General features: G+C 44.0%; 43 non-coding genes across 43 annotated transcripts; all 43 read right to left on the minus strand.

The window, feature by feature from the left end:
- Positions 1-112: 112 nt before the first annotated feature.
- On the minus strand, positions 113-185 carry trnav-aac (transfer RNA valine (anticodon AAC)). The gene has a single exon. It is a non-coding gene; the product is annotated as a tRNA-Val (tRNA).
- A 235-nt stretch (positions 186-420) lies between these two features.
- On the minus strand, positions 421-493 carry trnav-uac (transfer RNA valine (anticodon UAC)). Its single transcript has one exon. It is a non-coding gene; the product is annotated as a tRNA-Val (tRNA).
- A 604-nt stretch (positions 494-1,097) lies between these two features.
- Positions 1,098-1,170, minus strand: trnav-cac (transfer RNA valine (anticodon CAC)). Its single transcript has one exon. It is a non-coding gene; the product is annotated as a tRNA-Val (tRNA).
- A 123-nt stretch (positions 1,171-1,293) lies between these two features.
- trnav-aac (transfer RNA valine (anticodon AAC)) lies at positions 1,294-1,366 on the minus strand. Its single transcript has one exon. It is a non-coding gene; the product is annotated as a tRNA-Val (tRNA).
- Positions 1,367-1,602: 236 nt separating this feature from the next.
- Positions 1,603-1,675, minus strand: trnav-uac (transfer RNA valine (anticodon UAC)). The gene has a single exon. It is a non-coding gene; the product is annotated as a tRNA-Val (tRNA).
- A 604-nt stretch (positions 1,676-2,279) lies between these two features.
- Positions 2,280-2,352, minus strand: trnav-cac (transfer RNA valine (anticodon CAC)). Its single transcript has one exon. It is a non-coding gene; the product is annotated as a tRNA-Val (tRNA).
- A 130-nt stretch (positions 2,353-2,482) lies between these two features.
- Positions 2,483-2,555, minus strand: trnav-aac (transfer RNA valine (anticodon AAC)). The gene has a single exon. It is a non-coding gene; the product is annotated as a tRNA-Val (tRNA).
- Positions 2,556-2,792: 237 nt separating this feature from the next.
- Positions 2,793-2,865, minus strand: trnav-uac (transfer RNA valine (anticodon UAC)). The gene has a single exon. It is a non-coding gene; the product is annotated as a tRNA-Val (tRNA).
- Positions 2,866-3,469: 604 nt separating this feature from the next.
- On the minus strand, positions 3,470-3,542 carry trnav-cac (transfer RNA valine (anticodon CAC)). Its single transcript has one exon. It is a non-coding gene; the product is annotated as a tRNA-Val (tRNA).
- A 437-nt stretch (positions 3,543-3,979) lies between these two features.
- trnav-cac (transfer RNA valine (anticodon CAC)) lies at positions 3,980-4,052 on the minus strand. Its single transcript has one exon. It is a non-coding gene; the product is annotated as a tRNA-Val (tRNA).
- A 128-nt stretch (positions 4,053-4,180) lies between these two features.
- trnav-aac (transfer RNA valine (anticodon AAC)) lies at positions 4,181-4,253 on the minus strand. Its single transcript has one exon. It is a non-coding gene; the product is annotated as a tRNA-Val (tRNA).
- Positions 4,254-4,489: 236 nt separating this feature from the next.
- trnav-uac (transfer RNA valine (anticodon UAC)) lies at positions 4,490-4,562 on the minus strand. The gene has a single exon. It is a non-coding gene; the product is annotated as a tRNA-Val (tRNA).
- Positions 4,563-5,167: 605 nt separating this feature from the next.
- On the minus strand, positions 5,168-5,240 carry trnav-cac (transfer RNA valine (anticodon CAC)). The gene has a single exon. It is a non-coding gene; the product is annotated as a tRNA-Val (tRNA).
- Positions 5,241-5,367: 127 nt separating this feature from the next.
- Positions 5,368-5,440, minus strand: trnav-aac (transfer RNA valine (anticodon AAC)). The gene has a single exon. It is a non-coding gene; the product is annotated as a tRNA-Val (tRNA).
- Positions 5,441-5,676: 236 nt separating this feature from the next.
- trnav-uac (transfer RNA valine (anticodon UAC)) lies at positions 5,677-5,749 on the minus strand. Its single transcript has one exon. It is a non-coding gene; the product is annotated as a tRNA-Val (tRNA).
- Positions 5,750-6,353: 604 nt separating this feature from the next.
- Positions 6,354-6,426, minus strand: trnav-cac (transfer RNA valine (anticodon CAC)). Its single transcript has one exon. It is a non-coding gene; the product is annotated as a tRNA-Val (tRNA).
- A 127-nt stretch (positions 6,427-6,553) lies between these two features.
- On the minus strand, positions 6,554-6,626 carry trnav-aac (transfer RNA valine (anticodon AAC)). The gene has a single exon. It is a non-coding gene; the product is annotated as a tRNA-Val (tRNA).
- A 236-nt stretch (positions 6,627-6,862) lies between these two features.
- Positions 6,863-6,935, minus strand: trnav-uac (transfer RNA valine (anticodon UAC)). The gene has a single exon. It is a non-coding gene; the product is annotated as a tRNA-Val (tRNA).
- A 1,991-nt stretch (positions 6,936-8,926) lies between these two features.
- Positions 8,927-8,999, minus strand: trnav-cac (transfer RNA valine (anticodon CAC)). The gene has a single exon. It is a non-coding gene; the product is annotated as a tRNA-Val (tRNA).
- A 1,102-nt stretch (positions 9,000-10,101) lies between these two features.
- trnav-cac (transfer RNA valine (anticodon CAC)) lies at positions 10,102-10,174 on the minus strand. Its single transcript has one exon. It is a non-coding gene; the product is annotated as a tRNA-Val (tRNA).
- Positions 10,175-11,445: 1,271 nt separating this feature from the next.
- Positions 11,446-11,518, minus strand: trnav-aac (transfer RNA valine (anticodon AAC)). The gene has a single exon. It is a non-coding gene; the product is annotated as a tRNA-Val (tRNA).
- A 236-nt stretch (positions 11,519-11,754) lies between these two features.
- On the minus strand, positions 11,755-11,827 carry trnav-uac (transfer RNA valine (anticodon UAC)). The gene has a single exon. It is a non-coding gene; the product is annotated as a tRNA-Val (tRNA).
- Positions 11,828-12,630: 803 nt separating this feature from the next.
- trnav-aac (transfer RNA valine (anticodon AAC)) lies at positions 12,631-12,703 on the minus strand. Its single transcript has one exon. It is a non-coding gene; the product is annotated as a tRNA-Val (tRNA).
- A 236-nt stretch (positions 12,704-12,939) lies between these two features.
- Positions 12,940-13,012, minus strand: trnav-uac (transfer RNA valine (anticodon UAC)). Its single transcript has one exon. It is a non-coding gene; the product is annotated as a tRNA-Val (tRNA).
- Positions 13,013-13,815: 803 nt separating this feature from the next.
- trnav-aac (transfer RNA valine (anticodon AAC)) lies at positions 13,816-13,888 on the minus strand. Its single transcript has one exon. It is a non-coding gene; the product is annotated as a tRNA-Val (tRNA).
- Positions 13,889-14,124: 236 nt separating this feature from the next.
- Positions 14,125-14,197, minus strand: trnav-uac (transfer RNA valine (anticodon UAC)). The gene has a single exon. It is a non-coding gene; the product is annotated as a tRNA-Val (tRNA).
- An 804-nt stretch (positions 14,198-15,001) lies between these two features.
- trnav-aac (transfer RNA valine (anticodon AAC)) lies at positions 15,002-15,074 on the minus strand. The gene has a single exon. It is a non-coding gene; the product is annotated as a tRNA-Val (tRNA).
- Positions 15,075-15,310: 236 nt separating this feature from the next.
- trnav-uac (transfer RNA valine (anticodon UAC)) lies at positions 15,311-15,383 on the minus strand. The gene has a single exon. It is a non-coding gene; the product is annotated as a tRNA-Val (tRNA).
- An 805-nt stretch (positions 15,384-16,188) lies between these two features.
- Positions 16,189-16,261, minus strand: trnav-aac (transfer RNA valine (anticodon AAC)). Its single transcript has one exon. It is a non-coding gene; the product is annotated as a tRNA-Val (tRNA).
- Positions 16,262-17,173: 912 nt separating this feature from the next.
- Positions 17,174-17,246, minus strand: trnav-cac (transfer RNA valine (anticodon CAC)). The gene has a single exon. It is a non-coding gene; the product is annotated as a tRNA-Val (tRNA).
- A 130-nt stretch (positions 17,247-17,376) lies between these two features.
- On the minus strand, positions 17,377-17,449 carry trnav-aac (transfer RNA valine (anticodon AAC)). Its single transcript has one exon. It is a non-coding gene; the product is annotated as a tRNA-Val (tRNA).
- Positions 17,450-18,362: 913 nt separating this feature from the next.
- trnav-cac (transfer RNA valine (anticodon CAC)) lies at positions 18,363-18,435 on the minus strand. Its single transcript has one exon. It is a non-coding gene; the product is annotated as a tRNA-Val (tRNA).
- A 127-nt stretch (positions 18,436-18,562) lies between these two features.
- trnav-aac (transfer RNA valine (anticodon AAC)) lies at positions 18,563-18,635 on the minus strand. The gene has a single exon. It is a non-coding gene; the product is annotated as a tRNA-Val (tRNA).
- Positions 18,636-18,872: 237 nt separating this feature from the next.
- Positions 18,873-18,945, minus strand: trnav-uac (transfer RNA valine (anticodon UAC)). Its single transcript has one exon. It is a non-coding gene; the product is annotated as a tRNA-Val (tRNA).
- Positions 18,946-19,549: 604 nt separating this feature from the next.
- On the minus strand, positions 19,550-19,622 carry trnav-cac (transfer RNA valine (anticodon CAC)). Its single transcript has one exon. It is a non-coding gene; the product is annotated as a tRNA-Val (tRNA).
- Positions 19,623-19,746: 124 nt separating this feature from the next.
- On the minus strand, positions 19,747-19,819 carry trnav-aac (transfer RNA valine (anticodon AAC)). The gene has a single exon. It is a non-coding gene; the product is annotated as a tRNA-Val (tRNA).
- Positions 19,820-21,103: 1,284 nt separating this feature from the next.
- trnav-cac (transfer RNA valine (anticodon CAC)) lies at positions 21,104-21,176 on the minus strand. The gene has a single exon. It is a non-coding gene; the product is annotated as a tRNA-Val (tRNA).
- Positions 21,177-21,300: 124 nt separating this feature from the next.
- trnav-aac (transfer RNA valine (anticodon AAC)) lies at positions 21,301-21,373 on the minus strand. The gene has a single exon. It is a non-coding gene; the product is annotated as a tRNA-Val (tRNA).
- A 236-nt stretch (positions 21,374-21,609) lies between these two features.
- Positions 21,610-21,682, minus strand: trnav-uac (transfer RNA valine (anticodon UAC)). Its single transcript has one exon. It is a non-coding gene; the product is annotated as a tRNA-Val (tRNA).
- A 1,113-nt stretch (positions 21,683-22,795) lies between these two features.
- On the minus strand, positions 22,796-22,868 carry trnav-uac (transfer RNA valine (anticodon UAC)). The gene has a single exon. It is a non-coding gene; the product is annotated as a tRNA-Val (tRNA).
- Positions 22,869-23,472: 604 nt separating this feature from the next.
- On the minus strand, positions 23,473-23,545 carry trnav-cac (transfer RNA valine (anticodon CAC)). The gene has a single exon. It is a non-coding gene; the product is annotated as a tRNA-Val (tRNA).
- A 124-nt stretch (positions 23,546-23,669) lies between these two features.
- trnav-aac (transfer RNA valine (anticodon AAC)) lies at positions 23,670-23,742 on the minus strand. The gene has a single exon. It is a non-coding gene; the product is annotated as a tRNA-Val (tRNA).
- Positions 23,743-24,179: 437 nt separating this feature from the next.
- On the minus strand, positions 24,180-24,251 carry trnav-aac (transfer RNA valine (anticodon AAC)). Its single transcript has one exon. It is a non-coding gene; the product is annotated as a tRNA-Val (tRNA).
- Between the last annotated feature and the right edge of the window lie 128 nt (positions 24,252-24,379).

Here is a 24,379-nt window from a genome sequence, read left to right on the forward strand (position 1 = left end):
AACAGTCCAACATTTTTAATTGAAGGCTCTGTAAAATGTGCATAAAGGTAATGTCTTCTAAAGCCCACAGTCGGCTAAAAAGGGTTCATACTTTTCATCAAAACGGAGCAGCTGTTTCTGCTCGGTTTCGAACCAAGGACCTTTCGCGTGTTAGGCGAACGTGATGACCACTACACTACAGAAACTCCCCACTTCACAGTAGTTCTCTTTCGCCATAATCTATACAATGATGTGCCCAAACGCAAATAGGCAATCTGCGTAAATCCCACACACAAAAGGACAAAGTTCATTCGGGGTGGCAGTCTACGCCGAGTTTCCAAATAATTTCCCTTAACTTACCTCGGAATTAAGGGGTTTGCAGCTTGGACCAGCTGCCTACCAGACAGCCATTTCACCACAGAAAGAAAAAAAGCCCCCACCTGTTTCCGCCCAGTTTCGAGCTGGGGACCTTTCGCGTGTAAGGCGAATGTGATAACCTCTACACTACGGAAACCTGCAGTCAAGGTTGTATCTGACATTTTCATCGCACGCTTCTTGGAGCACGAATAAAATTACAGATTGCGTTGTGCTCTTCAGTCTGCAAATAGCTTTTTTTTGAGTGGCAAACCAAGCATTTTTCCAGTTGTTTGAAGGATTGCTCTGTGACCATTACTTTTTTGCTCTTTTTTAGGTTATTTAATTTAATTGTTTTTAACATTATACGAAATATTTTGTCTTTGAGTGCACCATCCATCTGTTCATTGAAACTGCATGGTTTAAAGTACAGGGTCTGTCGGTGTGGCAGTTACTGCTGCCTAGTGTGGCTTAATAATTGTCTTCACACCTGTGTAAAGAAAGACCTTCGTGACGTAGAGCTGCTGCCTAACAGAGGGCCACTCTGACAAATATCTTCTTTCGTGTTCCTCAGAAGAAAGCCACGCAGGCTTGAAATGGCACGAGTGTGGGTTAGGTTTAGGTCAAACAGTGACTGCTCTTTCATTTCTGCATCAACTACACCTTTGCTGACTATATTCATGCCTCTTGGCCGCAAAGCTTCGGTAGCATTGGGTTCCTCCTCAACAGAATGCCAATTGAACCATTGTGAAAAAGAGATTCACTGTTCCCGCCCAGTTTCGAACTGGTGACCTTTCGCGTGTGAGGCGAACGTGATAACCACTACACTACGGAAACCTACCCGCTAAAACAGTCCAACATTTTTAATTGAAGTCTCTGTAAAATGTGCATAAAGGTAATGTCTTCTAAAGCCCACAGTCGGCTAAAAAGGGTTCATACTTTTCATCAAAAGGAAGCAGCTGTTTCTGCTCGGTTTTGAACCAAGGACCTTTCCCGTGTTAGGTGAACGTGATGACCACTACACTACAGAAACTCCCCACTTCCACACTAGTTCTCTTTCGCCATAATCTATACAATGATGTGCCCAAAAGCAAATAGGCAATCTGTGTAAATCCCACACACAACAGGACAGAGTTCATTCGGCGTGGCAGTCTACGCCGAGTTTCCAAATAATTTGCCTTAACTTACCTCGGAATTAAGGCGTTTGCAGCTTGGACCAGCTGCCTACCAGACAGCCATTTCACCACAGAAAGAAAAAAAGCCCCCACCTGTTTCCGCCCAGTTTCAAGCTGGGGACCTTTCGCGTGTAAGGCGAATGTGATAACCTCTACACTACGGAAACCTGCAGTCAAGGTTGTATCTGACATTTTCATCGCACGCTTCTTGGAGCACGAATAAAATTACAGATTGCGTTGTGCTCTTCAGTCTGCAAATAGCTTTTTTTTGAGTGGCAAACCAAGCATTTTTCCAGTTGTTTGAAGGATTGCTCTGTGACCATTACTTTTTTGCTCTTTTTTAGGTTATTTAATTTAATTGTTTTTAACATTATACGAAATATTTTGTCTTTGAGTGCACCATCCATCTATTCATTGAAACTGCCTGGTTTAAAGTACAGAGTCTGTCGGTGTGGCAGTTACTGCTGCCTAGTGTGGCTTAATAATTGTCTTCACACCTGTGTAAAGAAAGGCCTTCGTGACGTAGAGCTGCTGCCTAACAGAGGGCCACTCTGACAAATATCTTCTTTCGTGTTCCTCAGAAGAAAGCCACGCAGGCTTGAAATGGCACGAGTGTGGGTTAGGTTTAGGTCAAACAGTGACTGCTCTTTCATTTCTGCATCAACTACACCTTTGCTGACTATATTCATGCCTCTTGGCCGCAAAGCTTCGGTAGCATTGGGTTCCTCCTCAACAGAATGCCAATTGAACCATTGTGAAAAAGAGATTCACTGTTCCCGCCCAGTTTCGAACTGGGGACCTTTCACGTGTGAGGCCAACGTGATAACCACTACACTACGGAAACCTACCTACCTACCTCTAAAACAGTCCAACATTTTTAATTGAAGTCTCTGTAAAATGTGCATAAAGGTAATGTCTTCTAAAGCCCACAGTCGGCTAAAAAGGGTTCATACTTTTCATCAAAAGGAAGCAGCTGTTTCTGCTCGGTTTCGAACCAAGGACCTTTCGCGTGTTAGGCGAACATGATGACCACTACACTACAGAAACTCCCTACTTCCACAGTAGTTCTCTTCCGCCATAATCTATACAATGATGTGCCGAAAACGCAAATAGGCAATCTGCGTAAATCCCACACACAACAGGACAGAGTTCATTCGGCGTGGCAGTCTACGCCGAGTTTCCAAATAATTTCCCTTAACTTATCTCGGAATTAAGGCGTTTGCAGCTTGGACCACCTGCCTACCAGACAGCCATTTCACCACAGAAAGAACAAAAGCCCCCACCTGTTTCCGCCCAGTTTCAAGCTGGGGACCTTTCGCGTGTAAGGCGAATGTGATAACCTCTACACTACGGAAACCTGCAGTCAAGGTTGGATCTGACCTTTTCATCGCACGCTTCTTGGAGCACGAATAAAATTACAGATTGCGTTGTGCTCTTCAGTCTGCAAATAGTTTTTTTTTGAGTGGCAAACCAAGCATTTTTCCAGTTGTCTGAAGGATTGCTGTGTGACCATTACTTTTTTGCTCTTTTTTAGGTTATTTAATATAATTGTTTTTAACTTTATACGAAATATTTTGTCTTTGAGTGCACCATCCATCTGTTCATTGAAAATGCCTGGTTTAAAGTACAGAGTCTGTCGGTGTGGCAGTTACTGCTGCCTAGTGTGGCTTAATAATTGTCTTCACACCTGTGTAAAGAAAGACCTTCGTGACGTAGAGCTGCTGCCTAACAGAGGGCCACTCTGACAAATATCTTCTTTCGTGTTCCTCAGAAGAAAGCCACGCAGGCTTGAAATGGCACGAGTGTGGGTTAGGTTTAGGTCAAACAGTGACTGCTCTTTCATTTCTGCATCAACTACACCTTTGCTGACTATATTCATGCCTCTTGGCCGCAAAGCTTCGGTAGCATTGAGTTCCTCCTCAACAGAATGCCAATTGAACCATTGTGAAAAAGAGATTCACTGTTCCCGCCCAGTTTCGAACTGGGGACCTTTCGCGTGTGAGGCGAACGTGATAACCACTACACTACGGAAACCTACCTACCTCTCTCAAACAGTCCAACATTTTTAATTGAAGGCTCTGTAAAATGTGCATAAAGGTAATGTCTTCTAAAGCCCACAGTCGGCTAAAAAGGGTTCATACTTTTCATCAAAAGGAAGCAGCTGTTTCTGCTCGGTTTCGAAACGCGGACTTTTCGCATGTTAGGCGAACGTGATGACCACTACACTACAGAAACTCCCCACTTCCACACTAGTTCTCTTTCGCCATAATCTTTACAATGATGTGCCCAAACGCAAATAGGCAATCTGCGTAAATCCCACACACAACAGGACAGAGTTCATTCGGCGTGGCAGTCTATGCAGAGTTTCCAAATAATTTCCCTTAACTTACCTCGGAATTAAGGCATTTGCAGCTTGGACCACCTGCCTACCAGACAGCCATTTCACCAAAGAAAGAACAAAAGCCCCCACCTGTTTCCGCCCAGTTTCGAACTGGGGACCTTTCGCGTGTGAGGAGAACGTGATAACCACTACACTACGGAAACCTACCTACCTCTCTCAAACAGTCCAACATTTTTTATTGAAGGCTCTGTAAAATGTGCATAAAGGTAATGTCTTCTAAAGCCCACAGTCGGCTAAAAAGGGTTCATACTTTTCATCAAAAGGAAGCAGCTGTTTCTGCTCGGTTTCGAACCGAGGACCTTTCGCGTGTTAGGCGAACGTGATGACCACTACACTACAGAAACTCCCCACTACCACACTAGTTCTCTTTCGCCATAATCTATAAAATGATGTGCCCAAACGCAAATAGGCAATCTGCGTAAATGCCACACACAACAGGACAGAGTTCATTCGGCGTGGCAGTCTATGCCGAGTTTCCAAATAATTTCCCCTAACTTACCTTGGAATTAAGGCGTTTGCAGCTTGGACCACCTGCCTACCAGACAGCCATTTCACCACAGAAAGAACAAAAGCCCCCACCTGTTTCCACCCAGTTTCGAGCTGGGGACCTTTCGCGTGTAAGGCGAATGTGATAACCTCTACACTACGGAAACCTGAAGTCAAGGTTGGATCTGACCTTTTCATCGCACGCTTCTTGGAGCACGTATAAAATTACAGATTGCATTGTGCTCTTCAGTCTGCAAATAGCTTTTTTTTGAGTGGCAAACCAAGCATTTTTCCAGTTGTCTGAAGGATTTCTCTGTGACCATTACTTTTTTGCTCTTTTTTTAGGTTATTTAATTTAATTGTTTTTAACGTTATACTAAATATTTTGTCTTTGAGTGCACCATCCATCTGTTCATTGAAACTGCCTGGTTTAAAGTACAGAGTCTGTCGGTGTGGCAGTTACTGCTGCCTAGTGTGGCTTAATAATTGTCTTCACACCTGTGTAAAGAAAGACCTTCGTGACGTAGAGCTTCTGCCTAACAGAGGGCCACTCTGACAAATATCTTCTTTCGTGTTCCTCAGAAGAAAGCCACGCAGGCTTGAAATGGCACGAGTGTGGGTTAGGTTTAGGTCAAACAGTGACTGCTCTTTCATTTCTGCATCAACTACACCTTTGCTGACTATATTCATGCCTCTTGGCCGCAAAGCTTCGGTAGCATTGAGTTCCTCCTCAACAGAATGCCAATTGAACCATTGTGAAAAAGAGATTCACTGTTCCCGCCCAGTTTCGAACTGGGGACCTTTCGCGTGTGAGGCGAACGTGATAACCACTACACTACGGAAACCTACCTACCTCTCCAAACAGTCCAACATTTTTAATTGAAGGCTCTGTAAAATGTGCATAAAGGTAATGTCTTCTAAAGCCCACAGTCGGCTAAAAAGGGTTCATACTTTTCATCAAAAGGAAGCAGCTGTTTCTGCTCGGTTTCGAACCGAGGAACTTTCGCGTGTTAGGCGAACGTGATGACCACTACACTACAGAAACTCCCCACTTCCACACTAGTTCTCTTTCGCCATAATCTATACAATGATGTGCCCAAACGCAAATAGGCAATCTGCGTAAATCCCACACACAACAGGACAGAGTTCATTCGGCGTGGCAGTCTATGCCGAGTTTCCAAATAATTTCCCTTAACTTACCTCGGAATTAAGGCGTTTGCAGCTTGGACCACCTGCCTACCAGACAGCCATTTCACCAAAGAAAGAACAAAAGCCCCCACCTGTTTCCGCCCAGTTTCAAGCTGGGGACCTTTCGCGTGTAAGGCGAATGTGATAACCTCTACACTACGGAAACCTGCAGTCAAGGTTGGATCTGACCTTTTCATCGCACGCTTCTTGGAGCACGAATAAAATTACAGATTGCGTTGTGCTCTTCAGTCTGCAAATAGTTTTTTTTTGAGTGGCAAACCAAGCATTTTTCCAGTTGTCTGAAGGATTGCTCTGTGACCATTACTTTTTTGCTCTTTTTTAGGTTATTTAATATAATTGTTTTTAACGTTATACGAAATATTTTGTCTTTGAGTGCACCATCCATCTATTCATTGAAACTGCCTGGTTTAAAGTACAGAGTCTGTCGGTGTGGCAGTTACTGCTGCCTAGTGTGGCTTAATAATTGTCTTCACACCTGTGTAAAGAAAGACCTTCGTGACGTAGAGCTGCTGCCTAACAGAGGGCCACTCTGACAAATATCTTCTTTCGTGTTCCTCAGAAGAAAGCCACGCAGGCTTGAAATGGCACGAGTGTGGGTTAGGTTTAGGTCAAACAGTGACTGCTCTTTCATTTCTGCATCAACTACACCTTTGCTGACTATATTCATGCCTCTTGGCCGCAAAGCTTCGGTAGCATTGAGTTCCTCCTCAACAGAATGCCAATTGAACCATTGTGAAAAAGAGATTCACTGTTCCCGCCCAGTTTCGAACTGGGGACCTTTCGCGTGTGAGGCGATCGTGATAACCACTACACTACGGAAACCTACCTACCTCTCCAAACAGTCCAACATTTTTAATTGAAGGCTCTGTAAAATGTGCATAAAGGTAATGTCTTCTAAAGCCCACAGTCGGCTAAAAAGGGTTCATACTTTTCATCAAAAGGAAGCAGCTGTTTCTGCTCGGTTTCGAAACGAGGACCTTTCGCGTGTTAGGCGAACGTGATGACCACTACACTACAGAAACTCCCCACTTCCACACTAGTTCTCTTTCGCCATAATCTATACAATGATGTGCCCAAACGCAAATAGGCAATCTGCGTAAATCCCACACACAACAGGACAGAGTTCATTCGGCTTGGCAGTCTACGCCGAGTTTCCAAGTAATTTCCCTTAACTTACCTCGGAATTAAGGCGTTTGCAGCTTGGACCACCTGCCTACCAGACAGCCATTTCACCACAGAAAGAAAAAAAGCCCCCACCTGTTTCCGCCCAGTTTCGAGCTGGGGACCTTTCGCGTGTAAGGCGAATGTGATAACCTCTACACTACGGAAACCTGCAGTCAAGGTTGGATCTGACCTTTTCATCGCACACTTCTTGGAGCACGAATAAAATTACAAATTGCATTGTGCTCTTCAGTCTGCAAATAGTTTTTTTTGAGTGGCAAACCAAGCATTTTTCCAGTTGTCTGAAGGATTGCTCTGTGACCATTACTTTTTTGCTCTTTTTTAGGTTATTTAATATAATTGTTTTTAACGTTATACAAAATATTTTGTCTTTGAGTGCACCATCCATCTGTTCATTGATACTGCCTGGTTTAAAGTACAGAGTCTGTCGGTGTGGCAGTTACTGCTGCCTAGTGTGGCTTAATAATTGTCTTCACACCTGTGTAAAGAAAGGCCTTCGTGACGTAGAGCTGCTGCCTAACAGAGGGCCACTCTGACAAATATCTTCTTTCGTGTTCCTCAGAAGAAAGCCACGCAGGCTTGAAATGGCACAAGTGTGGGTTAGGTTTAGGTCAAACAGTGACTGCTCTTTCATTTTTGCATCAAATACACCTTTGCTGACTATATTCATGCCTCTTGGCCGCAAAGCTTCGGTAGCATTGAGTTCCTCCTCAACAGAATGCCAATTGAACCATTGTGAAAAAGAGATTCACTGTTCCCGCCCAGTTTCGAAGAAGGGACCTTTCGCGTGTGAGGCGAAAGTGATAACCACTACACTACGGAAACCTACCTCCCTTAAACAGTCCAACATTTTTAATTGAAGGCTCTGTAAAATGTGCATAAAGGTAATGTCTTCTAAAGTCCACAGTCGGCTAAAAAGGGTTCATACTTTTCATCAAAAGGAAGCAGCTGTTTCTGTTCGGTTTCGAACCGAGGACCTTTTGAGTGTTAGGCGAACGTGATGACCACTACACTACAGAAACTCCCCACTTCCACACTAGTTCTCTTTCGCCATAATCTATACAATGATGTGCCCAAACGCAAATAGGCAATCTGCGTAAATCCCACACACAACAGGACAGAGTTCATTCGGCGTGGCAGTCTATGCCGAGTTTCCAAATAATTTCCCTTAACTTACCTCGGAATTAAGGCGTTTGCAGCTTGGACCACCTGCCTACCAGACAGCCATTTCACCAAAGAAAGAACAAAAGCCCCCACCTGTTTCCGCGCAGTTTTGAACTGGGGACCTTTCGCGTGTGAGGAGAACGTGATAACCACTACACTACGGAAACCTACCTACCTCTCTCAAACAGTCCAACATTTTTTATTGAAGGCTCTGTAAAATGTGCATAAAGGTAATGTCTTCTAAAGCCCACAGTCGGCTAAAAAGGGTTCATACTTTTCATCAAAAGGAAGCAGCTGTTTCTGCTCGGTTTCGAACCGAGGACCTTTCGCGCGGGAGCCGAAAATAGTTAAGCTTAACTTCTCTTAACTTTTCCCATTCATTCTCTATGGTAGTGCTTAACACTACGGATGCAATATATTTGTGGCCACACGTAGATTTCCTGGCGCTGTTTCGCTTCTTCCGTGGCGGGGAATTCAAACAGCAGATACTCATCTGTCAATCATTCGCTCTGAAGGAGAGGAGACGCGTTTTACGATCGGAGATTTCTTCACGAAATTGTTTTGTTTGAACAACATATGCTGCCAAACTCCCAACAAGCAGGTAAAGTGAATTCTGTGTTTCTTTTAAAAAAACTAAACCAAAAAAAAAACTTACAATTAATTACTTATTATATTATCATATAATCATACTTATGTGATTAATTATAGCAACTGTTTTGAATGTTATGTGATTTTCAAGACTAACAGAGGGCCACTCTGACAAATATCTTCTTTCGTGTTCCTCAGAAGAAAGCCACGCAGGCTTGAAATGGCACGAGTGTGGGTTAGGTTTAGGTCAAACAGTGACTGCTCTTTCATTTCTGCATCAACTACACCTTTGCTGACTATATTCATGCCTCTTGGCCGCAAAGCTTCGGTAGCATTGAGTTCCTCCTCAACAGAATGCCAATTGAACCATTGTGAAAAAGAGATTCACTGTTCCCGCCCAGTTTCGAACTGGGGACCTTTCGCGTGTGAGGCGAACGTGATAACCACTACACTACGGAAACCTACCTACCTCTCCAAACAGTCCAACATTTTTAATTGAAGGCTCTGTAAAATGTGCATAAAGGTAATGTTTCCAAAGGCAACAGTCGGCTAAAAAGGGTTCATACTTTACATCAAAAGGAAGCAGCTGTTTCTGCTCGGTTTCGAAACAAGGACCTTTCGCGTGTTAGGCGAACGTGATGACCACTTCACTACAGAAACTCCCCACTTCCACACTAGTTCTCTTTCGCCATAATCTATACAATGATGTGCCCAAACGCAAATAGGCAATCTGCGTAAATCCCACACACAAAAGGACAAAGTTCATTCGGCGTGGCAGTCTACGCCGAGTTTCCAAATAATTTCCCTTAACTTACCTCGGAATTAAGGCGTTTGCAGCTTGGACCACCTGCCTACCAGACAGCCATTTCACCACAGAAAGAACAAAAGCCCCCACCTGTTTCCGCCCAGTTTCGAGCTGGGGACCTTTCGCGTGTAAGGCGAATGTGATAACCTCTAAGCTACGGAAACCTGCAGTCAAGGTTGGATCTGACCTTTTCATCGCACGCTTCTTGGAGCACGTATAAAATTACAGATTGCGTTGTGCTCTTCAGTCTGCAAATAGCTTTTTTTTGAGTGGCAAACCAAGCATTTTTCCAGTTGTCTGAAGGATTTCTCTGTGACCAATACTTTTTTGCGTTATTTAATTTAATTGTTTTTAACGTTTTACAAAATATTTTGTCTATGAGTGCACCATCCATCTGTTCATTGAAACTGCCTGGTTTAAAGTACAGAGTCTGTCGGTGTGGCAGTTACTGCCGCCTAGTGTGGCTTAATAATTGTCTTCACACCTGTGTAAAGAAAGACCTTCGTGACGTAGAGCTGCTGCCTAACAGAGGGCCACTCTGACAAATATCTTCTTTCGTGTTCCTCAGAAGAAAGCCACGCAGGCTTGAAATGGCACAAGTTTGGGTTAGGTTTAGGTCAAACAGTGACTGCTCTTTCATTTCTGCATCAACTACACCTTTGCTGACTATATTCATGCCTCTTGGCCGCAAAGCTTCGGTAGCATTGAGTTCCTCCTCAACAGAATGCCAATTGAACCATTGTGAAAAAGAGATTCACTGTTCCCGCCCAGTTTCGAACTGGGGACATTTCGCGTGTGAGGCGAACGCGATAACCACTACACTACGGAAACCTAGCTCCCTCAAACAATCCAACATTTTTAATTGAAGGCTCTGAAAAATGTGCATAAAGGTAATGTCTTCTAAAGCCCACAGTCGGCTAAAAAGGGTTCATACTTTTCATCAAAAGGAAGCAGCTGTTTCTGCTCGGTTTCGAAACGAGGACCTTTCGCGTGTTAGGCGAACGTGATGACCACTATACTACAGAAACTCCCTACTTCCACAGTAGTTCTCTTTCGTCATAATCTATACAATGATGTGCCCAAACGCAAATAGGCAATCTGCGTAAATCCCACACACAACAGGAGTTTCCAAATAATTTCCCTCGGAATTAAGGCGTTTGCAGCTTGGACCACCTGCCTACCAGACAGCCATTTCACCACAGAAAGAACAAAAGTCCCCACCTGTTTCCGCCCAGTTTCAAGCTGGGGACCTTTCGCGTGTAAGGCGAATGTGATAACCTCTACACTACGAAAACCTGCAGTCAAGGTTGGATCTGACCTTTTCATCGCACGCTTCTTGGAGCACGAATAAAATTACAGATTGCGTTGTGCTCTTCAGTCTGCAAATAGTTTTTTTTTGAGTGGCAAACCAAGCATTTTTCCAGTTGTCTGAAGGATTGCTCTGTGACCATTACTTTTTTGCTCTTTTTTAGGTTATTTAATTTGATTGTTTTTAACGTTATTCGAAATATTTTGTCTTTGAGTGCACCATCCATCTGTTCATTGAAACTGCCTGGTTTAAAGTACAGAGTCTGTCGGTGTGGCAGTTACTGCTGCCTAGTGTGGCTTAATAATTGTCTTCACACCTGTGTAAAGAAAGGCCTTCGTGACGTAGAGCTGCTGCCTAACAGAGGGCCACTCTGACAAATATCTTCTTTCGTGTTCCTCAGAAGAAAGCCACGCAGGCTTGAAATGGCACGAGTGTGGGTTAGGTTTAGGTCAAACAGTGACTGCTCTTTCATTTCTGCATCAACTACACCTTTGCTGACTATATTCATGCCTCTTGGCCGCAAAGCTTCGGTAGCATTGGGTTCCTCCTCAACAGAATGCCAATTGAACCATTGTGAAAAAGAGATTCACTGTTCCCACCCAGTTTCGAACTGGGGACCTTTCCCGTGTGAGGCGAACGTGATAACCACTACACTACGGAAACCTACCTACCTACCGTTAAAACAGTCCAACATTTTTAATTGAAGTCTCTGTAAAATGTGCATAAAGGTAATGTCTTCTAAAGCCCACAGTCGGCTAAAAAGGGTTCATACTTTTCATCAAAAGGAAGCAGCTGTTTCTGCTCGGTTTCGAACCGAGGACCTTTCGCTTGTTAGGCGAACGTGATGACCACTACACTACAGATACTCCCCACTTCCACACTAGTTCTCTTTCGCCATAATCTATACAATGATGTGCCCAAAAGCAAATAGGCAATCTGTGTAAATCCCACACACAACAGGACAGAGTTCATTCGGCGTGGCAGTCTACGCCGAGTTTCCAAATAATTTCCCTTAACTTACCTCGGAATTAAGGCGTTTGCAGCTTGGACCACCTGCCTACCAGACAGCCATTTCACCACAGAAAGAAAAAAAGCCCCCACCTGTTTCCGCCCAGTTTCGAGCTGGGGACCTTTCGCGTGTAAGGCGAATGTGATAACCTCTACACTACGGAAACCTGCAGTCAAGGTTGTATCTGACCTTTTCATCGCACGCTTCTTGGAGCACTAATAAAATTACAGATTGCGTTGTGCTCTTCAGTCTGCAAATAGCTTTTTTTTGAGTGGCAAACCAAGCATTTTTCCAGTTGTTTGAAGGATTGCTCTGTGACCATTACTTTTTTGCTCTTTTTTAGGTTATTTAATTTAATTGTTTTTAACATTATACGAAATATTTTGTCTTTGAGTGCACCATCCATCTGTTCATTGAAACTGCCTGGTTTAAAGTACAGAGTCTGTCGGTGTGGCAGTTACTGCTGCCTAGTGTGGCTTAATAATTGTCTTCACACCTGTGTAAAGAAAGGCCTTCGTGACGTAGAGCTGCTGCCTAACAGAGGGCCACTCTGACAAATATCTTCTTTCGTGTTCCTCAGAAGAAAGCCACGCAGGCTTGAAATGGCATGAGTGTGGGTTAGGTTTAGGTCAAACAGTGACTGCTCTTTCATTTCTGCATCAACTACACCTTTGCTGACTATATTCATGCCTCTTGGCCGCAAAGCTTCGGTAGCATTGAGTTCCTCCTCAACAGAATGCCAATTGAACCATTGTGAAAAAGAGATTCACTGTTTCCGCCCAGTTTCAAACTGGGGACCTTTTGCTTGTGAGGCGAACGTGATAACCACTACTCTACGGAAACCTACCTACCTCTAAAACAGTCCAACATTTTTAATTGAAGTCTCTGTAAAATGTGCATAAAGGTAATGTCTTCTAAAGCCCACAGTCGGCTAAAAAGGGTTCATACTTTTCATCAAAAGGAAGCAGCTGTTTCTGCTCGGTTTCGAACCAAGGACCTTTCGCGTGTTAGGCGAACGTGATGACCACTACACTACAGAAACTCCCCACTTCCACACTAGTTCTCTTTCGCCATAATCTATACAATGATGTGCCCAAAAGCAAATAGGCAATCTGTGTAAATCCCACACACAACAGGACAGAGTTCATTCGGCGTGGCAGTCTACGCCGAGTTTCCAAATAATTTCCCTTAACTTACCTTGGAATTAAGGCGTTTGCAGCTTGGACCACCTGCCTACCAGACAGCCATTTCACCACAGAAAGAAAAAAAGCCCCCACCTGTTTCCGCCCAGTTTCGAGCTGGGGACCTTTCGCGTGTAAGGCGAATGTGATAACCTCTACACTACGGAAACGTGCAAACAAGGTTGTATCTGACCTTTTCATCGCACGCTTCTTGGAGCACGAATAAAATTACAGATTGCGTTGTGCTCTTCAGTCTGCAAATAGCTTTTTTTTGAGTGGCAAACCAAGCATTTTTCCAGTTGTTTGAAGGATTGCTCTGTGACCATTACTTTTTTGCTCTTTTTTAGGTTATTTAATTTAATTGTTTTTAACGTTATACGAAATATTTTGTCTTTGAGTGCACCATCCATCTGTTCATTGAAACTGCCTGGTTTAAAGTACAGAGTCTGTCGGTGTGGCAGTTACTGCTGCCTAGTGTGGCTTAATAATTGTCTTCACACCTGTGTAAAGAAAGGCCTTCGTGACGTAGAGCTGCTGCCTAACAGAGGGCAACTCTGACAAATATCTTCTTTCGTGTTCCTCAGAAGAAAGCCACGCAGGCTTGAAATGGCACGAGTGTGGGTTAGGTTTAGGTCAAACAGTGACTGCTCTTTCATTTCTGCATCAACTACACCTTTGCTGACTATATTCATGCCTCTTGGCCGCAAAGCTTCGGTAGCATTGAGTTCCTCCTCAACAGAATGCCAATTGAACCATTGTGAAAAAGAGATTCACTGTTCCCGCCCAGTTTCGAACTGGGGACCTTTCGCGTGTGAGGCCAACGTGATAACCACTACTCTACGGAAACCTACCTACCTCTAAAACAGTCCAACATTTTTAATTGAAGTCTCTGTAAAATGTGCATAAAGGTAATGTCTTCTAAAGCCCACAGTCGGCTAAAAAGGGTTCATACTTTTCATCAAAAGGAAGCAGCTGTTTCTGCTCGGTTTCGAACCAAGGACCTTTCGCGTGTTAGGCGAACATGATGACCACTACACTACAGAAACTCCCCACTTCCACACTAGTTCTCTTTCGCCATAATCTATACAATGATGTGCCCAAAAGCAAATAGGCAATCTGTGTAAATCCCACACACAACAGGACAGAGTTCATTCGGCGTGGCAGTCTACGCCGAGTTTCCAAATAATTTCCCTTAACTTACCTCGGAATTAAGGCGTTTGCAGCTTGGACCACCTGCCTACCAGACAGCCATTTCACCACAGAAAGAAAAAAAGCCCCCACCTGTTTCCGCCCAGTTTCGAGCTGGGGACCTTTCGCGTGTAAGGCGAATGTGATAACCTCTACACTACGGAAACCTGCAGTCAAGGTTGTATCTGACCTTTTCATCGCATGCTTCTTGGAGCACGAATAAAATTACAGATTGCGTTGTGCTCTTCAGTCTGCAAATAGCTTTTTTTTGAGTGGCAAACCAAGCATTTTTCCAGTTGTTTGAAGGATTGCTCTGTGACCATTACTTTTTTGCTCTTTTTTAGGTTATTTAATTTAATTGTTTTTAACATTATACGAAATATTTTGTCTTTGAGTGCACCATCCATCTGTTCATTGAAACTGCCTGGTTTAAAGTACAGAGTCTGTCGGTGTGGCAGTTACTGCTGCCTAGTGTGGCTTAATAATTGTCTTCACACCTGTGTAAAGAAAGGCCTTCGTGACGTAGAGCTGCTGCCTAACAGAGGGCCACTCTGACAAATATCTTCGTTCGTGTTCCTCAGAAGAAAGCCACGCAGGCTTAAAATGGCACGAGTGTGGGTTAGGTTTAGGTCAAACAGTGACTGCTCTTTCATTTCTGCATCAACTACACCTTTGCTGACTATATTCATGCCTCTTGGCCGCAAAGCTTCGGTAGCGTTGAGTTCCTCCTCAAAAGAATGCCAATTGAACCATTGTGAAAAAGAGATTCACTGTTCCCGCCCAGTTTCAAACTGGGGACCTTTTGCTTGTGAGGCGAACGTGATAACCACTACACTACGGAAGCCTACCTATTTCCTCAAACAGTCCAACATTTTTAATTGAAGGCTCTGTAAAATGTGCATAAAGGTAATGTCTTCTAAAGCCCACAGTCGGCTAAAAAGGGTTCATACTTTTCATCAAAACGAAGCAGCTGTTTCTGCTCGGTTTCGAACCAAGGACCTTTCGCGTGTTAGGCGAACGTGATGACCACTACACTACAGAAACTCCCCACTTCCACAGTAGTTCTCTTTCGCCATAATCTATACAATGATGTGCCCAAACGCAAATAGGCAATCTGCATAAATCCCACACACAAAAGGACAAAGTTCATTCGGCGTGGCAGTCTACGCCGAGTTTCCAAATAATTTCCCTTAACATACCTCGGAATTAAGGCGTTTGCAGCTTGGACCACCTGCCTACCAGACAGCCATTTCACCACAGAAAGAAAAAAAGCCCCCACCTGTTTCCACCCAGTTTCGAGCTGGGGACCTTTCGCGTGTAAGGCGAATGTGATAACCTCTACACTACGGAAACCTGCCGTCAAGGTTGTATCTGACCTTTTCATCGCACGCTTCTTGGAGCACGAATAAAATTACAGATTGCGTTGTGCTCTTCAGTCTGCAAATAGCTTTTTTTTGAGTGGCAAACCAAGCATTTTTCCAGTTGTTTGAAGGATTGCTCTGTGACCATTACTTTTTTGCTCTTTTTTAGGTGATTTAATTTAATTGTTTTTAACATTATACGAAATATTTTGTCTTTGAGTGCACCATCCATCTGTTCATTGAAACTGCCTGGTTTAACGTACAGAGTCTGTCGGTGTGGCAGTTACTGCTGCCTAGTGTGGCTTAATAATTGTCTTCACACCTGTGTAAAGAAAGGCCTTCGTGACGTAGAGCTGCTGCCTAACAGAGGGCCACTCTGACAAATATCTTCGTTCGTGTTCCTCAGAAGAAAGCCACGCAGGCTTGAAATGGCACGAGTGTGGGTTAGGTTTAGGTCAAACAGTGACTGCTCTTTCATTTCTGCATCAACTACACCTTTGCTGACTATATTCATGCCTCTTGGCCACAAAGCTTCGGTAGCGTTGAGTTCCTCCTCAAAAGAATGCCAATTGAACCATTGTGAAAAAGAGATTCACTGTTCCCGCCCAGTTTCAAACTGGGGACCTTTTGCTTGTGAGGCAAACCTGATTACCACTACACTACGGAAGCCTACCTACCTCCCTCAAACAGTCCAACATTTTTAATTGAAGGCTCTGTAAAATGTGCATAAACGTAATGTCTTCTAAAGCCCAGAGTCGGCTAAAAAGGGTTCATACTTTTCATCAAAGGGAAGCAGCTGTTTCTGCTCGGTTTCGAACCAAGGAACTTTCGCGTGTTAGGCAAACGTGATGACCACTACACTACAGAAACTCCCCACTTCCACAGTAGTTCTCTTTCGCCATAATCTATACAATGATGTGCCCAAACGCAAATAGGCACTCTGTGTAAATCCCACACACAACAGGACAAAGTTCATTCGGCGTGGCAGTCTACGCCGAGTTTCCAAATAATTTCCCTTAACTTACCTCGGAATTAAGGCGTTTGCAGCTTGGACCACCTGCCTACCAGACAGCCATTTCACCACAGAAAGAGCAAAAGCCCCCACCTGTTTCCGCCCAGTTTCGAGCTGGGGACCTTTCGCGTGTAAGGCGAATGTGATAACCTCTAAACTACGGAAACCTGCAGTCAAGGTTGGATCTGACCTTTTCATCGCACGCTTCTTGGAGCACGAATAAAATTACAGATTGCGTTGTGCTCTTCAGTCTGCAAATAGTTTTTTTTGAGTGGCAAACCAAGCATTTTTCCAGTTGTCTGAAGGATTGCTCTGTGACCATTACTTTTTTGCTCTTTTTTAAGTTATTTAATTTAATTGTTTTTAACGTTATACGAAATATTTTGTCTTTGAGTGCACCATCCATCTGTTCATTGAAACTGTCTGGTTTAAAGTACAGAGTCTGTCGGTGTGGCAGTTACTGCTGCCTAGTGTGGCTTAATAATTGTCTTCACACCTGTGTAAAGAAAGGCCTTCGTGACGTAGAGCTGCTGCCTAACAGAGGGCCACTCTGACAAATATCTTCTTTCGTGTTCCTCAGAAGAAAGCCACGCAGGCTTGAAATGGCACGAGTGTGGGTTAGGTTTAGGTCAAACAGTGACTGCTCTTTCATTTCTGCATCAACTACACCTTTGCTGACTATATTCATGCCTCTTGGCCGCAAAGCTTCGGTAGCGTTGAGTTCTTCCTCAACAGAATGCCAATTGAACCATTGTGAAAAAGAGATTCACTGTTCCCGCCCAGTTTCGAACTGGGGACCTTTCGCGTGTGAGGCGAACGTGATAACCACTACACTACGGAAACCTACCTACCTACCTCTAAAACAGTCCAACATTTTTAATTGAAGTCTCTGTAAAATGTGCATAAAGGTAATGTCTTCTAAAGCCCACAGTCGGCTAAAAAGGGTTCATACTTTTCATCAAAAGGAAGCAGCTGTTTCTGCTCGGTTTCGAACCGAGGACCTTTCGCGTGTTAGGCGAACGTGATGACCACTACACTACAGAAACTCCCCACTTCCACACTAGTTCTCTTTTGCCATAATCTATACAATGATGTGCCCAAAAGCAAATAGGCAATCTGTGTAAATCCCACACACAACAGGACAGAGTTCATTCGGCTTGGCAGTCTACGCCGAGTTTCCAAATAATTTCCTTTAACTTACCTCGGAATTAAGGCGTTTGCAGCTTGGACCACCTGCCTACCAGACAGCCATTTCACCACAGAAAGAAAAAAAGCCCCCACCTGTTTCCGCCCAATTTCGAGCTGGGGACCTTTCGCGTGTAAGGCGAATGTGATAACCTCTACACTACGGAAACCTGCAGTCAAGGTTGTATCTGACCTTTTCATCGCACGCTTCTTGGAGCACGAATAAAATTACAGATTGCGTTGTGCTCTTCAGTCTGCAAATAGCTTTTTTTTGAGTGGCAAACCAAGCATTTTTCCAGTTGTTTGACGGATTGCTCTGTGACCATTACTTTTTTGCTCTTTTTTAGGTTATTTAATTTAATTGTTTTTAACATTATACGAAATATTTTGTCTTTGAGTGCACCATCCATCTGTTCATTGAAACTGCCTGGTTTAAAGTACAGAGTCTGTCGGTGTGGCAGTTACTGCTGCCTAGTGTGGCTTAATAATTGTCTTCACACCTGTGTAAAGAAAGGCCTTCGTGACGTAGAGCTGCTGCCTAACAGAGGGCCACTCTGACAAATATCTTCGTTCGTGTTCCTCAGAAGAAAGCCACGCAGGCTTGAAATGGCACGAGTGTGGGTTAGGTTTAGGTCAAACAGTGACTGCTCTTTCATTTCTGCATCAACTACACCTTTGCTGACTATATTCATGCCTCTTAGCCGCAAAGCTTCGGTAGCATTGAGTTCCTCCTCAACAGAATGCCAATTGAACCATTGTGAAAAAGAGATTCACTGTTCCCACCCAGTTTCAAACTGGGGACCTTTTGCTTGTGAGGCAAACGTGATAACCACTACACTACGGAAACCTACCTACCTCTCCAAACAGTCCAACATTTTTAATTGAAGGCTCTGTAAAATGTGCATAAAGGTAATGTCTTCTAAAGCCCACAGTCGGCTAAAAAGGGTTCATACTTTTCATCAAAAGGAAGCAGCTGTTTCTGCTCGGTTTCGAACCAAGGACCTTTTGCGTGTTAGGCAAACGTGATGACCACTACACTACAGAAACTCCCCACTTCCACAGTAGTTCTCTTTCGCCATAATCTATACAATGATGTGCCGAAAACGCAAATAGGCAATCTGCGTAAATCCCACACACAACAGGACAGAGTTCATTCGGCGTGGCAGTCTACGCCGAGTTTCCAAATAATTTCCCTTAACTTATCTCGGAATTAAGGCGTTTGCAGCTTGGACCACCTGCCTACCAGACAGCCATTTCACCACAGAAAGAACAAAAGCCCCCACCTGTTTCCGCCCAGTTTCAAGCTGGGGACCTTTCGCGTGTAAGGCGAATGTGATAACCTCTACACTACGGAAACCTGCAGTCAAGGTTGGATCTGACCTTTTCATCGCACGCTTCTTGGAGCACGAATAAAATTACAGATTGCGTTGTGCTCTTCAGTCTGCAAATAGTTTTTTTTTGAGTGGCAAACCAAGCATTTTTCCAGTTGTCTGAAGGATTGCTCTGTGACCATTACTTTTTTGCTCTTTTTTAGGTTATTTAATATAATTGTTTTTAACGTTATACGAAATATTTTGTCTTTGAGTGCACCATCCATCTGTTCATTGAAAATGCCTGGTTTAAAGTACAGAGTCTGTCGGTGTGGCAGTTACTGCTGCCTAGTGTGGCTTAATAATTGTCTTCACACCTGTGTAAAGAAAGGCCTTCGTGACGTAGAGCTGCTGCCTAACAGAGGGCCACTCTGACAAATATCTTCTTTCGTGTTCCTCAGAAGAAAGCCACGCAGGCTTGAAATGGCACGAGTGTGGGTTAGTTTTAGGTCAAACAGTGACTGCTCTTTCATTTCTGCATCAACTACACCTTTGCTAACTATATTCATGCCTCTTGGCTGCAAAGCTTCGGTAGCGTTGAGTTCCTCCTCAACAGAATGCCAATTGAACCATTGTGAAAAAGAGATTCACTGTTCCCGCCCAGTTTCGAACTGGGGACCTTTCGCGTGTGAGGCGAACGTGATAACCACTACACTACGGAAACCTACCTCCCTCAAACAGTGCAACATTTTTAATTGAAGGCTCTGTAAAATGTGCATGAAGGTAATGTCTTCTAAAGCCCACAGTCGGCTAAAATGGGTTCATACTTTTCATCAAAAGGAAGCAGCTGTTTCTGCTCGGTTTCAAACCGAGGATCTTTCGCGTGTTAGGCGAACGTGATGACCACTACACTACAGAAACTCCCCACTTCCACACTAGTTCTCTTTCGCCATAATCTATACAATGATGTGCCCAAACGCAAATAGGCAATCTGCGTAAATCCCACACACAACAGGACAGAGTTCATTCGGCGTGGCAGTCTATGCCGAGTTTCCAAATAATTTCCCTTAACTTACCTCGGAATTAAGGCGTTTGCAGCTTGGACCACCTGCCTACCAGACAGCCATTTCACCAAAGAAAGAAAAAAAGCCCCCACCTGTTTCCGCCCAGTTTCGAGCTGGGGACCTTTCGCCTGTAAGGCGAATGTGATAACCTCTACACTACGGATACCTGCAGTCAAGGTTGTATCTGACCTTTTCATCGCACGCTTCTTGGAGCACGAATAAAATTACAGATTGCGTTGTGCTCTTCAGTCTGCAAATAGCTTTTTTTTGAGTGGCAAACCAAGCATTTTTCCAGTTGTTTGAAGGATTGCTCTGTGACCATTACTTTTTTGCTCTTTTTTAGGTTATTTAATTTAATTGTTTTTAACATTATACGAAATATTTTGTCTTTGAGTGCACCATCCATCTGTTCATTGAAACTGCCTGGTTTAAAGTACAGAGTCTGTCGGTGTGGCAGTTACTGCTGCCTAGTGTGGCTTAATAATTGTCTTCACACCTGTGTAAAGAAAGGCCTTCGTGACGTAGAGCTGCTGCCTAACAGAGGGCCACTCTGACAAATATCTTCTTTCGTGTTCCTCAGAAGAAAGCCACGCAGGCTTGAAATGGGACGAGTGTGGGTTAAGTTTAGGTCAAACAGTGACTGCTCTTTCATTTCTGCATCAACTACACCTTTGCTGACTATATTCATGCCTCTTGGCCGCAAAGCTTCGGTAGCGTTGAGTTCCTCCTCAACAGAATGCCAATTGAACCATTGTGAAAAAGAGAATCACTGTTCCCGCCCAGTTTCGAACTGGGGATCTTTCACGTGTGAGGCAAACGTGATAACCACTACACTACGGAAACCTACCTCCCTCAAACAGTCCAACATTTTTAATTGAAGGCTCTGTAAAATGTGCATAAAGGTAATGTCTTCTAAAGCCCACAGTCGGCTAAAAAGGGTTCATACTTTTCATCAAAAGGAAGCAGCTGTTTCTGCTCGGTTTCGAAACGAGGACCTTTCGCGTGTTAGGTGAATGTGATGACCACTACACTACAGAAACTCCCCACTTTCACACTAGTTCTCTTTCGCCATAATCTATACAATGATGTGCCCAAACGCAAATAGGCAATCTGCGTAATTCCCAGGAGAGATTCACTGGGAGGTTCCCGCCCAGTTTCGAACTGGGGACCTTTCGCGTGTGAGGCGAACGTGATAACCACTACACTACGGAAACCTACCTCCCTCAAACAGTCCAACATTTTTAATTGAAGGCTCTGTAAAATGTGCATAAAGGTAATGTCTTCTAAAGCCCACAGTCGGCTAAAAAGGGTTCATACTTTTCATCAAAAAGAAGCAGCTGTTTCTGCTCAGTTTCGAACCGAAGACCTTTCGCGTGTTAGGCGAACGTGATGACCACTACACTACAGAAACTCCCTACTTCCACAGTAGTTCTCTTTCGCCATAATCTATACAATGATGTGCCCAAACTCAAATAGGCAATCTGCGTAAATCCCACACACAACAGGACAGAGTTCATTCGGCGTGGCAGTCTACGCCGAGTTTCCAAATAATTTCCCTTAACTTATCTCGGAAATAAGGCGTTTGCAGCTTGGACCACCTGCCTACCAGACAGCCATTTCACCACAGAAAGAACAAAAGCCCCCACCTGTTTCCGCCCAGTTTCGAGCTGGGGACCTTTCGCGTGTAAGGCGAATGTGATAACCTCTACACTACGGAAACCTGCAGTCAAGGTTGGATCTGACCTTTTCATCGCACGCTTCTTGGAGCACGTATAAAATTACAGATTGCGTTGTGCTCTTCAGTCTGCAAATAGCTTTTTTTTTAGTGGCAAACCAAGCATTTTTCCAGTTGTCTGAAGGATTTCTCTGTGACCATTACTTTTTTGCTCTTTTTTAGGTTATTTAATTTAATTGTTTTTAACGTTATACGAAATATTTTGTCTTTGAGTGCACCATCCATCTGTTCATTGAAACTGCCTGGTTTAAAGTACAGAGTCTGTCGGTGTGGCAGTTACTGCTGCCTAGTGTGGCTAAATAATTGTCTTCACAACTGTGTAAAGAAAGGCCTTCGTGACGTAGAGCTGCTGCCTAACAGAGGGCCACTCTGACAAATATCTTCTTTCGTGTTCCTCAGAAGAAAGCCACGCAGGCTTGAAATGGCACGAGTGTGGGTTAGGTTTAGGTCAAACAGTGACTGCTCTTTCATTTCTGCATCAACTACACCTTTGCTGACTATATTCATGCCTCTTGGCCGCAAAGCTTCGGTAGCATTGAGTTCCTCCTCAACAGAATGCCAATTGAACCATTGTGAAAAAGAGATTCACTGTTCCCGCCCAGTTTCAAACTGGGGACCTTTCACGTGTGAGGCCAACGTGATAACCACTACACTACGGAAACCTACCTACCTCTAAAACAGTCCAACATTTTTAATTGAAGTCTCTGTAAAATGTGCATAAAGGTAATGTCTTCTAAAGCCCACAGTCGGCTAAAAAGGGTTCATACTTTTCATCAAAAGGAAGCAGCTGTTTCTGCTCGGTTTCAAACCAAGGACCTTTCGCGTGTTAGGCGAACATGATGACCACAACACTACAGAAACTCCCTACTTCCACAGTAGTTCTCTTTCGCCATAATCTATACAATGATGTGCCGAAAACGCAAATAGGCAATCTGCGTAAATCCCACACACAACAGGACAGAGTTCATTCGGCGTGGCAGTCTACGCCGAGTTTCCAAATAATTTCCCTTAACTTATCTCGGAATTAAGGCGTTTGCAGCTTGGACCACCTGCCTACCAGACAGCCATTTCACCACAGAAAGAACAAAAGCCCCCACCTGTTTCCGCCCAGTTTCAAGCTGGGGACCTTTCGCGTGTAAGGCGAATGTGATAACCTCTACACTACGGAAACCTGCAGTCAAGGTTGGATCTGACCTTTTCATCGCACGCTTCTTGGAGCACGAATAAAATTACAGATTGCGTTGTGCTCTTCAGTCTGCAAATAGTTTTTTTTTGAGTGGCAAACCAAGCATTTTTCCAGTTGTCTGAAGGATTGCTCTGTGACCATTACTTTTTTGCTCTTTTTTAGGTTATTTAATATAATTGTTTTTAACGTTATACGAAATATTTTGTCTTTGAGTGCACCATCCATCTGTTCATTGAAAATGCCTGGTTTAAAGTACAGAGTCTGTCGGTGTGGCAGTTACTGCTGCCTAGTGTGGCTTAATAATTGTCTTCACACCTGTGTAAAGAAAGGCCTTCGTGACGTAGAGCTGCTGCCTAACAGAGGGCCACTCTGACAAATATCTTCTTTCGTGTTCCTCAGAAGAAAGCCACGCAGGCTTGAAATGGCACGAGTGTGGGTTAGTTTTAGGTCAAACAGTGACTGCTCTTTCATTTCTGCATCAACTACACCTTTGCTAACTATATTCATGCCTCTTGGCCGCAAAGCTTCGGTAGCGTTGAGTTCCTCCTCAACAGAATGCCAATTGAACCATTGTGAAAAAGAGATTCACTGTTCCCGCCCAGTTTCGAACTGGGGACCTTTCGCGTGTGAGGCGAACGTGATAACCACTACACTACGGAAACCTACCTCCCTCAAACAGTGCAACATTTTTAATTGAAGGCTCTGTAAAATGTGCATGAAGGTAATGTCTTCTAAAGCCCACAGTCGGCTAAAATGGGTTCATACATTTCATCAAAAGGAAGCAGCTGTTTCTGCTCGGTTTCAAACCGAGGATCTTTCGCGTGTTAGGCGAACGTGATGACCACTACACTACAGAAACTCCCCACTTCCACACTAGTTCTCTTTCGCCATAATCTATACAATGATGTGCCCAAACGCAAATAGGCAATCTGCGTAAATCCCACACACAACAGGACAGAGTTCATTCGGCGTGGCAGTCTATGCCGAGTTTCCAAATAATTTCCCTTAACTTACCTCGGAATTAAGGCGTTTGCAGCTTGGACCACCTGCCTACCAGACAGCCATTTCACCAAAGAAAGAACAAAAGCCCCCACCTGTTTCCGCCCAGTTTCGAACTGGGGACCTTTCGCGTGTGAGGAGAACGTGATAACCACAACACTACGGAAACCTACCTACCTCACTCAAACAGTCCAACATTTTTTATTGAAGGCTCTGTAAAATGTGCATAAAGGTAATGTCTTCTAAAGCCCACAGTCGGCTAAAAAGGGTTCATACTTTTCATCAAAAGGAAGCAGCTGTTTCTGCTCGGTTTCGAACCGAGGACCTTTGCGTGTTAGGCGAACGTGATGACCACTACACTACAGAAACTCCCCACTTCCACACTAGTTCTCTTTCGCCATAATCTATACAATGATGTGCCCAAACGCAAATAGGCAATCTGCGTAAATCCCACACACAACAGGACAGAGTTCATTCGGCGTGGCAGTCTATGCCGA

The sequence above is a fragment of the Carassius carassius genome, chromosome 22 (assembly GCF_963082965.1).
Source record: "Carassius carassius chromosome 22, fCarCar2.1, whole genome shotgun sequence".
NCBI classification, from domain to species: Eukaryota; Metazoa; Chordata; class Actinopteri; order Cypriniformes; family Cyprinidae; genus Carassius; species Carassius carassius.